We start from the raw sequence: 13,105 nt of genomic DNA, 5'->3' as shown, positions 1-13,105 counted from the left end.
TTTTGTCTGCACACATCTAAACCCCATTTAATACCAGAAATTCATAACTCGTTGGCAATTACTCGTTAAAGAGTAACAAAGCAGCTGAGTGTAGAATTACTAAGTGACACGCAACGCTGCAATCATTAACTGTGAAGATAGGAACTACAAAGTGAGGACCATCTTTTACGGTGTTTTATTGGGTACAGGCTAATAACACGCTTTTTGGTTTATGACCCACAATGTAATTTTCGGTGAGCATGATGAACCACATGCTCTAAAGGTTAAAACATTACATGCTCTTCCAGACTCCGCATTCCCCCCGGACGTGTCTCCTCCGTACACTGGGTGCCCCATTCCTTGCGTTGTGCTGCCCCTCAGGCCAAGTCTTGTCGATCTACGGCTGGATAAACGCTCGTGGGGGGGTTGTTTGACTACTATTTAGGAGGCAACAACGTTTATTATACACTTTACACAACACCATTACCCACACGGGACTAAATACACCTATTCTCACTTGTTATGCATAGGACCACAATACACCTATTTCTCTTGCATACGGGATAACTATAATCGGGTCAGAGCAGCCACGTGCTGCCTGACCCACGATGTCGAAGACGGGGACGAAGACGTAGACATAGCGCTTGGGTTCCACTTCACCTGCAGACAGCCCGGATCTGTGATCGGGGCTTCCCTTTTATCTCTCTCGGCGCGGCCTGGCTCCACCCTCGGCCGCGCCAGACGTGCAGAATATTCCCGACGGTTCCAGGCGACACCGCACCTGTTCCCTCTCTGGATCCGCACTTAACCACACCTCTTTCTGGAACTCTCTAGACGTTGATAATAGGGGTTTCCCCTTTCTGGCAATAAAAAATATGTTAAAACACCAAACTGAAACCTTTGCAATGAATCATGTCTGCATTAACCACATATACTTGTGGTGAACATGCAAACAAAAAAAAACATGCTCTGACAGTGTGTGCATCATGATGTAGCTGCTCACCCCGAGCTCTAAATGTCCTGATAGTGCATTGTCTTTGTGCTGTTCGCCTTTTGGCGTCCTCTGGTCTAACACTGTTTGAGACTAGGCTATAAACAAAGGTGTCTCTGGTGTGGGCCAATCAGTTTTAAAGGCAATGCATATACTGTCAGAGCATGTTTTTTTTGTTTGCATGTTCACCACAAGTATATGTGGTTAATGCAGACATGATTCCTTGAAAAGGTTTCAGTTTGGTGTTTTAACATCTTAATACCTGTTTTTAGACCGCGGCAAGATAAGGTAAAAACAACGAACCTACCTTTACCCTACCTTTTACCCTTACCCCATACAAATTACCCGATTACAGGGTATTTACTGGGGTACTACACATGAAAACGGTTTATAACATGTAAATGCTAGGTAGAGCACTTTATTCGTATAGAATACTCTCGAATCGGGTGTTGAGGCTGGTAAAAAGGGTAAATTACTTTACCTTGCCAAGGCCTACCTGTTCTATTGCTAGAAAGGGGAAACCCCCATTATCATAATTTAATACTGGCAAAGGAGGTCTCATGATGTCTCTAGACATTCTCAGCTACTCCCCCCGTGCCCCCTCGTTCACCTTTGGCCCACATCACGTGCTTAACCCGGTGCCAGGGTGATTCGTTCCCACATGGCCCCTACCGCCAGCCGCCCCCCACCGCACTCATCCAGCGCCCCCCTCTGTGGTGATTCCCTGCGGCGCTGGTGGAGCAGAGGTCGCAAACGGGTTTTGATTCCTTACCCGTGCTCGTACCCGGCCGCACCAGGGTCGCAAACGGGTACCCGTACCCGGCCGGGTACGGTTACCCGTTCCCTACCCGTACCCGTACCCTACCTGAAATGAGTGACAAACGGTGACTCACCAGTGACTCACGGCCTACCCGTGCCCGTACCCGACCGCACCAGGGTCGCAAACGGATACCCGTACCCGTACCTGGCCGGGTACGGGTAGCCGGGTATCGGGTAGAGTACGGGTATCGGGTACCCGGTTGCGACCTCTGTGGTGGAGGCTGCAATCCCCGACTGTCGGTAGGACTCATCAGACTTCCTCCTGCTCGCACCCAGCACCGTGCCCCTAGTGGCCCACTGAGTGGTACTGCGCGGAACGTTCGCGACGCGCCGAAGTGATCCATTGAACATCACTCCACATACTTCACGATACTGTCAGTGAGAGATATCATTGCCACTGATCGATGTTTTCGGTGACCGACAGTGCAACGCAGGTCACCCGCTTCACGGTGCAATACGCTAACCACAACTCTAACCAAAATACAGTCAATATACTTGTGTTGTTTTTTGTAACATTTTACCTCCTTTAACCTGAATTAAAATTGCATTTCAAACCAGCCTATGTTGTAGAACGGGAATTCAGCTGTGTTATGCAAAAAAGCTGTCGGTTTCACAATGATATACGTGACATCAATGCCATTGAGGTATACATAAAAACAGCTTTTAATAATGCATACATGTTGGGCTGTCTCACCAAAAGTTTTCAATATACTAAACAAATGTAAGAAAAACAAATGTTAATCAGTAAATGTTTAAGCCAGGAGTGTGTTATAATGGTTTGCTCCTTTGGACCAGAATAAAGAGGACACTCAATTGGAAGTAAAAATCATGGTTTACCACTGCAAACAATTACAAGTGCATTTTTTTAAAAATAGCATTGCTTACAATACTATTTGAAGTACTGTATCCTCATAGAGCGTCATCAGATTAGGGTTAACTATAACTATAATTTGTATTATTGTTCACTGTTATTTAAATTACTAGTTGGCTGCGTCGGGTGGTGGCGGGTTTTAACGACACATATATTTACGCGATCTAACCCAAAAACCTCCATTATGGATACATTATTATATGTATACTAAACTTATTTTATCCTTATTTTTTCTGAAGATAATGTGACAACTGCTACTAAAATTAAATATCTTCCTGACACAACTACGTGGATTTTCTTTCACTTTCGCATCCCTTTCAATAAGCAGAACATGCTGTGTTGTTTACCTGGAAAACTTTCAAAATCTTGACCGAGGTTAGTGGCACTCATTCAAGAAAACAACTACAGTATTTTACTTTTGACAAAACTTGGCCATAACACCGTGTACTCTAAAAAGAAGCCAGACGGGGGTGCAATCCATCAGCTAAGTTGAAAAACGTGGTGCTTAATGGCATGAACATTTCCTATACGTGTGATTTGCAGCGGTGGCCAATACACCAAACACTGCGATCCATCTGGGTGAATGTCAACGGCTCCTCTCTCCACTAGAAAGACAAATTATCACCGCCATCTATTGGTAGAAGCTATTATCTCTGAATGTATTCATCAGTTGGGGAAATTTTATTTGCCATCAGCCGTAAATGAAAATTGTCGAATGCTTACGTTAGCGTTTTGATCGGATTGTTTTCCCTGAGAACCACCACGTATTGCCCGCTGCTACAAGTATAACCGTTTGCCGAGGGCCCATGTGAATTGTTGGTATACAGCAGTGGTTCTTAACCTTTACTGCAGCCTTGCACCCCTTTGGTTGTCAATCGTAAAAAAATCATGTTAATAAATGCAAAGGGTTTGATGAAACAAAGTAGTTGTACTTATGTGCCCGTGCTTAATTTGTGTTTCGATGATTTACCTTGTAACAAAATCTGTCATATCTCGCATCCCCCAGAAAGGGCATCTTGCACCCCAACGGGTGCGTGCACCCCAGGTTAAGAACCATTGAAATACAGTATTTACAATCTGTCTGGCGACTCCTGCAACGTGTTGTGTTCCCATGGCAGACCCAATTGTCATGTATATCGAATATTCTCCCTCGGTGTTCCCATAGCAACAGCTGCGTTTTGAAGTTCTTGTACGTATATGTTAAAATATCGCTGTCTCGAATAAGGTCAAAGCTTTCTGCAAAGGGTACAACAAAGGAAACATTATTTAACAAATTAAGGAGCTGCTGACCTTGAATTGTTAAAGCGGGCAATACAACGTCTGATGATTATCTTTAGAAATTATTGTAGATTTTTGGGAGGGGGAGGTTTTCTGTTGGATAGCCATCACCGGTTAAAGCTGCAGTAACGCAATAATTTCTCCTGGTGGAGATAGAGATCTAGCAGATAAGTTCAAAAGGATGCGCGTGTTGCTGGTGGCTCATTGATCTACTGAGGGGCATCTCGTGGCTTCTACCCAAACAACGCCAAATAAAATGTACATTTCAGACATATGAAATGTGGACTAGAAAGTATAGCACGAAGTCAAACATTCTCTCTTGCTATTCACGAATGAAATAATGTTCTTGTACGGCGTATGTGCAGACACTAATTTTAAGAAGCCACATTACACTCAATGACAATTACTCGGTACTGTAATAATTTTGTATAGAACTTAAATCTGTACAATGAAAAAATTTGTAGGTTTACAATGTATACATTGAAGACTAAAATAAGGTCATAAAAAAATCGAAAATAGTCTCAAATAAGCAAAGTAGTAGAGTTGCTAGATAAATGAAGTGTCAATGTGGCCTATCGGTATTTTTCGCAAACAAACCACGGTGATGAATGTTTACCTTTTTGATTGACGGAAATGCACCTTCCAACCCCGATGAGCTGTGCAAATCAAGGGCAATGCCAATATTTTCACATTTAATTCCCAAGCGAAGTTAAGTAATCTTTCACTCCACAGTAGCCAAGGTGTTAGCCAGATTCGTGTCAAAGTAAAACCTGCTACTGCCACCTTTCATCAAAGTGTATGAGGTCACCTGTTATTCTGTCTGATTTGTAACACAGGCACTCCGTTTGCACACAAAATTACCTCACATTGGTTCAGCTGCAATGGAAAGAAAGCAGTCGGTTAAGCCTTTCTGCAAAGCCACGGCTGAAGCTAAAATAGACTGTTAGAAAATGCACCAAAATCATGTACAGTAATTACACACGCACATCACACGGTGAAAACAAAGCAGAGGGACTTGAAACCCCTTCGGAAGTTTAGCACCCTGATGTCTACTGCTACTGGGTTTTAAACACTGGTCTAATCCTGCATACCCCCAAAACCCGATTGTCACTGGAGGTCAGGTGGCATTTCTCCTTCTACAGGGGCAACACAAAAAGAACTCCCTGAGCTAAAGCTCAGCGTGGTGAAATTAAAGCACGAGTTTATAAGAAAGCAAAAGCTTTGATTTCATGAAGTTGAATTTCAAGCTTTCGTGACTGCAGGGATTCATATTCTTGGATCTTCCGGTAAAGTCACGTAGAAGGGAAATAATAAAATAATAAACATAAAACATAATAAAATTATCACGACGTTTCTGCCACAACACAAGCAGCCGTCTTCAGGTGAAGAACAGAGCTGTCGGAAAGACAGCGTCTTAATGGAAAGACAGTGTCCTAATGGAAAGACAGCGTCCTAATGGAAAGACATCGTCTTAATGGACGCTCTCTTTCCGACAGCTCTTGTGGCCGAAACGTCGTGAGAATTTTATTAAGTTCTTTTTTTATTCTTTTATTATTTCCCTAATACGTGACTTTACCGAAAAATTCATGAAGTTGGTTTCTCATAAGCAAAGATAGATTTCAATCAGTGTAACCTTCCCGTTCACGAGGCAATGCGGTGTTGTCACTGTTAAGCCAATGTTTGAAGGGTTCGAAATTATTTCTCGAGGACTATTTCCTGTCCCAGTTTGACCTTGACGGCATACGTACAGTATTGTCAATTGCTCAAGTATGTGCCTGCTAGTCTCTTTTTTCTTTTCAATGCATGCCTACATTGAATAAGGAGTTCATATTCTGAATGAGAAATGTGACAAATATTCTAAGTAGGTCACTCCTAAAAAAGTTGAGAAAGCTTTCCCAGCTAAGTAAATTATATATATACAAAAAAATTGCTGCCAATTGCAACGTACCATATACATGGCTTAAAAATACAGACATAAATTTGAATTTTGTAAGCATTAAATGTATGCTAATGTTATGGGTGTTTCTAAAGATCAAAGTGAAAACAAATCACCAGCTCAAATTAATCCCAGTCTGGAAATCCATTGGTCGCAACAAAATATAAGAAAAATATTGGGGCTAAAGTTTAGTGGAATCCATAAACATAAAAAAACAAAATACTATTTGTGAGGAGAGAGCATTGCTTCCACATTTTTACTATTCAAAAAGTAAGACACAATATATTAGGACAGCATTCCGTTTTATAACACTGTATATATGAAAAGTGCGGTATTAGAACTTTAAATACCAGTTTATGTACAGAGTAGTTATTTCATTTCCATTATTTTAGTTTTTTTTGGAAATGCATAACTCGTCTTTAGTTCAGTCAATTAGTTATGAAAACTGGCGAGATCATGCTGTAATTAAATTGCGTTGTGTGTTTGCCAATTTGATTAAAATAAAATATATTATTATAAAAAATATGTATAACAGTGCAATTGTTAACACAATTAACATATGCTGTATAGTTCACAAGACTGTAATAATGCAGATACAGTCGTTCACATTGTCCCATAGCTAGTGCCCGGTTCACCAATATTTATGTTTAACATATGGGCATTATAAAACCCCTACACATTTCAGATTTTGGAATACTATCAACTTTTAATCTCCTCCAGAACATTGAAGAATTTGTTCAAAAACACAAGTGATAGTCATTAATGTGATAGATAAATAATGGTGAACAAAATTTGTCTGTATTTGTTACCTATAACCAGGTGACTAACACAGGCTGTGCCTATTATGATTTGCAAATGGTAAAATCACACAGGCAAGGAATAAATGGAAAATTATGCCATCGTGAACCCAAGACATTGCTCTTGACAACCTTACATAAATCACACCATCGCACAAAGCATGCTTAGGTAAAGTTTACCAGGCTTTAAAAAAGTGCTGCAGGCAGTCAAAAGGATTTAAGATACACTATGGACTCGTGAGTGAATAAAATGCCATTGGTTTTTAGAGGTAACTGGATAAAAAAAAACACAGTTTGTAATCCACGATAGTGCTTAATGTCTTATTTGCAAAACTCGTTAACAATCTCTTGCACATAGCCACATCATTTGGAGAGAAAACCTTATGAATCGGCAGCATCCACGTGCCAAGAGCACTGCCGATGATGGAGTGTGTACCCGTTAACGAGGAAAGCAGAGAGATTGACTTTATTGCTGTAATGAGGGGGTAACACAGGGAGATGTGGCACATTCTAGGCAGCTACCCCTTTATGGTCAACGAAAATACACGAGAATCGCAGAGACATGTCTCAATATGGCGATTGTTTGGGACCAGGTCATCATTGGGATCCAGAGTCCAGTTAAGATTGGCTCAAAGTGCTTTTGGAAAATGTAAACCGAGGCCCTGAATTGCCTCCCAGTGAACACAGAAATGAAACAAATGTGAAAGGAAAGTGAAATGGGTGATGCAATAAAACAGAAATGTGTGTATTCATTGGGTCTTTCGGTAAAGCCACGTAGATAGAAAAAAATAACAATATCACGACGTTTAGATCGCAACACAAGCGATCGTCATCAGGTGAAACATATAGCGGGAGAGCTGCTGAGGCAGGGAAAAAAATATTTTTATATATTGGTTGTGTTGCGATCGAAACGTCGTGATATTGTTATATTTTTTTCTATCTACGAAAGAATACCCAAAAAATATGAATTCCTGCAGTCACGAAAGCTTTAAGTCAAAATAAATGTCTTTACCGATAACATTAAATATATAATAATATATATTTTATTAAAACAATAATTAAATAATACAAATAATCATACGTACTTTTGTAATTCAGTGAAATATTTTAAAACCACTGATTTGCTTCTACCTTAAAGCAAAGGTCAGTGATGGTGACAATCAACACTGATCTAGACTAACTGGTGGAAAGCTGAATGAAGATCTGTATGACAAAAGGTACCCCTAACAGCGCTGTAAACTCGTAAAAATGTCGTAAAGGCATTAACAGGACTCCTCTATTCCGCAGAAATGTCGGGGAAAGAGCATCGGGGATCCTATTATCCGTAGATCACTCCACAGATAAAAGGGGTCTGGAGTAAATTGGTAATTGATAATTATTATTTAAGTTCCGTACATATTTTATAATTTTACGTATTGACCCAGGAAAACCACACCAAGTCCATGGACTGTTTTTCAAGCTGGTCCTGTAATTGAGATAGCACGAATGAAACCCATGCAGACCACTGGGTAGAACATACAAACTCCACACAGCATGGTACCAAAATCTTGAATCGAACCCAGATAATTCTTGCTACTTAAGCAACTGAGTGAGGAAATGCCAAAGGACCCATAGGAGAGAGCGTTGTTTATTCACTTATTGTTACTTCATGTGAATTATACTGTCCTTATACCTTTTTGCTAAAAAATATAACCTTCATGACAATTATGCCCCAATCTCGTTCAAAGTATTTTAACGTTTTGCCGAAGTAAAATACCAATGGTGTAAAATGATTTCCCAAGCTTATACTTGATCATACTGTCTCCTTTACTTCCTCTGCCTATCATGTTCTTGCAAGGCCAGCAGAAACATTGCCAGCAAATTATGATCCAGAATAGTGGCTCCGCCAGCATACGCTAAATGCACTGCTTCGGCAAAAACCACGACATAATTAATAACAGGAGCACTAGACAAATACTTGGCAAAGTATACAATTAATTAAGTAAACAGCAGGAACTAAGCATTCTTGTAATGTCCTCTTTATAATGACATTACCTGCAGTATTTTTTAGTTTTATAGTTCAGATGGATTAACGGAATGCCATAATGTATTCTCCGTATGATGATACAATGGTTCTTTGAGTAATTCACCAACTAAAGTTGCAATATATTTTTCCATTTCCTTTAAGATGGTTTATTACCACAACATGTCAAACGCTAGGGGTTTTTTTAGAGTCTACTTGTCACACAAACAACCAAACCACATATATATAGGGAAATAAAGTTATTTGGTAAATATGAATTTATAGCGTTAAACCGAACAAAAGGCCAAACAAGTTTGCCTTACTAATGTAAAATCCAAATAAAGATGTTCGTATCTAGATCACAAACAGCTGTGGATTCAGCTAATAATATACAAAGGGACCTCTGCTTTCACGCTATCATGTCAAATGCGCTGACCGTGAAATAAAGACAAAGGGAATCATGAGCAGCATGTTGTCATTAAAAAAATCAATGTACGAAACAGTTAACAGGTTATATCCCTATATGTCATGCAGTAAAATGTATAATTTATATTTCAAGCTCCATCAGTGACACACAATAAAGCCAGTGGCATTAAACAACATTGATACAACTTCCATAAGAGGTTTTTTGGGTTAGATCGCGTAAATATATAAATGTGTCGTTAAACCCGCCACCACCCGACATAGCCAACTAGTAAGGGTTGTTACGTAAACAGAACGTGCCAATTCGTCACTAGTACAGCACGGCGGTGTGTTGGAGAACCAAGCCACAACATTTACAATTTCAGTACGTTTCGCCAGTAATTACGAGCTTCATCAGCTGACAGCCAGATTTATGCGATCTAACCCAAAAAGCCTCTATTATGGATGATATTGGTCGCGAAGGCCTACGTGTTAAATTGATACAACTTGTCTGCGAAATTAATTTAACCAAACTCCCTCGAGTATGTTACGGCATGCTGGGATACCCAGTGTGATAAGTGAGCCTCATTACCACAACATGTCAAACGCTAGGGGTTTTTTTAGAGTCTACTTGTCACACAAACAACCAAACCACATATATATAGGGAAATAAAGTTATTTGGTAAATATGAATTTATAGCGTTAAACCGAACAAAAGGCCAAACAAGTTTGCCTTACTAATGTAAAATCCAAATAAAGATGTTCGTATCTAGATCACAAACAGCTGTGGATTCAGCTAATAATATACAAAGGGACCTCTGCTTTCACGCTATCATGTCAAATGCGCTGACCGTGAAATAAAGACAAAGGGAATCATGAGCAGCATGTTGTCATTAAAAAAATCAATGTACGAAACAGTTAACAGGTTATATCCCTATATGTCATGCAGTAAAATGTATAATTTATATTTCAAGCTCCATCAGTGACACACAATAAAGCCAGTGGCATTAAACAACATTGATACAACTTCCATAAGAGGTTTTTTGGGTTAGATCGCGTAAATATATAAATGTGTCGTTAAACCCGCCACCACCCGACATAGCCAACTAGTAAGGGTTGTTACGTAAACAGAACGTGCCAATTCGTCACTAGTACAGCACGGCGGTGTGTTGGAGAACCAAGCCACAACATTTACAATTTCAGTACGTTTCGCCAGTAATTACGAGCTTCATCAGCTGACAGCCAGATTTATGCGATCTAACCCAAAAAGCCTCTATTATGGATGATATTGGTCGCGAAGGCCTACGTGTTAAATTGATACAACTTGTCTGCGAAATTAATTTAACCAAACTCCCTCGAGTATGTTACGGCATGCTGGGATACCCAGTGTGATAAGTGAGCCTCATTTTGGGTCAATAAATCCTTTCCATCTTTGTCCAAGGGAATAAATGCCTTTGCTTATGTAGAAGACACATGGCGCATACACAAATCATTTTCAAACTTGCCAGCAAAATATTTCTCCCAATGTGAAACAAAATATAAATAGGGCAGAAATAACAACACTACATTTCGTGATAAATTAATTACGAAAAATATTTTCTACAAACTAAAATGTCTTTGTCTTGCGTTTTTTTTACCGTTTATTATTTAAATAATTACGAAACTTATAGTCACAGACACAACGAAATATAACGATACATTTACGGTCAGCTAGTAAAATATCATCCCTTGACAATCACCAGGCAAGATCCATCCACTGTTGGATGAAGACCTCCTCCAAGCTGGCATCATCTCTCATGATCTCACGATGTATCAACCGTGCAGTTCAACCTCCCGGTATGTGTTCACTCTTATTCTTTGGTTCTTTCAGTAAAGTCACGTAGATATAAAAATAATAATTTAAAAACGTGAAGACAAATAATAAAAAATAAAATACAAATCATAAAAAAACACTAATGTAGACTGTAGCCTGGTTCTTAATCGGAGTGAGTGTACCGGCAATCTATAATGCGGACTGTAGCAATGATTATTACGCTTGGTGAGTGTACGGGCAGTCAATAATGTAGACTGTATCCTGGTTTTAAGCTGGTGAGCGTATTGGCAGTCTGTAATGTAGACATTATCCTGGTTTTTAAGCTGGTGAGTGTATTGGCAGTTTATGATGTAGACTGTAGCAATGGTTATTAAGCTGGGTGAGTGTACTGGCAGTCTATAATGTAGACTGTAGCCTGGTTCTTAACCTTAGTGAGTGCACTGGCAGTCTATAATGTAGACTTATTGAGGTTATTTCAGTAATAATAAATGAAGTGAAAATAAGGATAAACATAAAACCATGACGTTTCGATCGCAATAAAAGCGGTCGTCACCAGGAACAGGGGGGTTAGCCTCTGAAGGCAAACTGTTTATAAAGGTTTAGAGATGGGCGGGGCAGCTAATGTTAATGTAGGAGAAAGCCCCGACACCGGCAGTAGGTCTACACCAATCAAAGCATTGCACCTCGATCCTCACACCCACACTGCTGACGGTAGAGGTTGACAAGAAAACACCAATCAAGTCATGACCCAAAGTGGTTGATGACATCTTTCCAATGATTGCTGAGCTTATAATCATCTTCTCTGTTGAAATTGTGTCTGTGTCTGTATATATGGACGGCTTCATGAACGATTTTTTGTTGATAGCCAGTAGGCTTGCAAAGTAGCATCGTCTTAGAGAAATCCATTTCGTGTCAGCCAGCTGCATTAAAATAATGATCAGCCACGGCAGAAGTATTGGTCCTACCGTGTTTCAAATCTGCCTTATGCTCACGAACACGGTCCAAGACATGTCGCTTAGTTTCCCCAATTTAACTGCTGCCGCAGATACAGCTTAGTTTGTAGACGCCGGGATATTGCATGTCAGGAATGTTGTCCTTCACAGATGGGATCAGATCACGAATTTAATGGACTGTGTTAAATCGGACCTGGATCTTGTGTTTGATCATTATTTTGGAAATATTTTTGGTTACCCCTGCTATGGATGGCAAGGTGATGGTTTTGATTGGATCCTCAGATGGCTCCTTCCTCACAGTTTGGGCGATGGCTTTGCAGATTGTGAAATCAGAGTATCCATTCGCCTTGAGAGCTTGGTGTACGTGTTTGAGTTCACTTTTTAGGTGTTCATGGTCGGAGATACATTGAGCTATGTGGTGTAGTGTTTTGATGAGAGCATTCTTCTGGGATGGATGGTGGTTGGAATCAGGTTTTAGGTAGGCGTCAGTATGGGTTACTTTTCTGTAGACAGAATGGCTCATTGAGCCATCAGGTTTCTTTTTGATTCGGATATCCAAGAAAGGTAGCATGCCATCTTTTTCTACCTCCATGGTGAATTTGATGGCTGGGTGTATGGAATTGATGTGGTTGAGGAATTGGTTCAGAGCCGGTCGGCCATGTGGCCAGATGACAAACGTGTCATCCACATACCTCTTCCACAAGGACAAGCATAGAGTGGATGCCTGGATGGCATTCATCTCAAAAAAATTTCCATGAAAATATTGGTTACAACCGGAGATAAGGGATACCCCATTGGGGTGCCTTCAGTTTGTTTGTAGAATGTTCCATTCTAGGTGAAGTGTGTATTGGTGAGGCAGTGTCTCACCAGGGCCGGTACATCGGCATTCAATCCTTGTTGGACCAGAGCTTCAATGATTGCAATGGTATCGGGCACAGGAACTTTGGTGAACAAAGAAACTACATTGAAACTAACGAACAAATCAACTGGGGACAGTGAGATGTCTTTAAGTACAGAAGAGGTGGTCTTACCAGTGAATGGCTGCAAGGTCTCAGACAGATCTCGGGCCAGTTTGTAGGTGGGTGAGCCAATGGTGGAGACGATGGGACGAGGGGGTCTATCTTCTTTATGGATTTTTGGTAAGCCATAAAATCTGGGTGGTCTAGCAGCAGAAGGTTTTAAGGAAACCCGTTTGGTCTGTTCAATTAATGAAGCTGAATCAGTGATGATACTGTTCGTTTTTGGAACGAGGCTGTTTGTGGGA

The sequence above is a fragment of the Lampetra planeri genome, chromosome 13 (genome assembly GCF_965212315.1).
Source record: "Lampetra planeri chromosome 13, kcLamPlan1.2.h2, whole genome shotgun sequence".
Taxonomy (NCBI): Eukaryota; Metazoa; Chordata; class Hyperoartia; order Petromyzontiformes; family Petromyzontidae; genus Lampetra; species Lampetra planeri.
The sequence above is the reverse complement of the archived record's forward strand: the minus strand, read 5'-3'. Positions refer to the sequence as shown.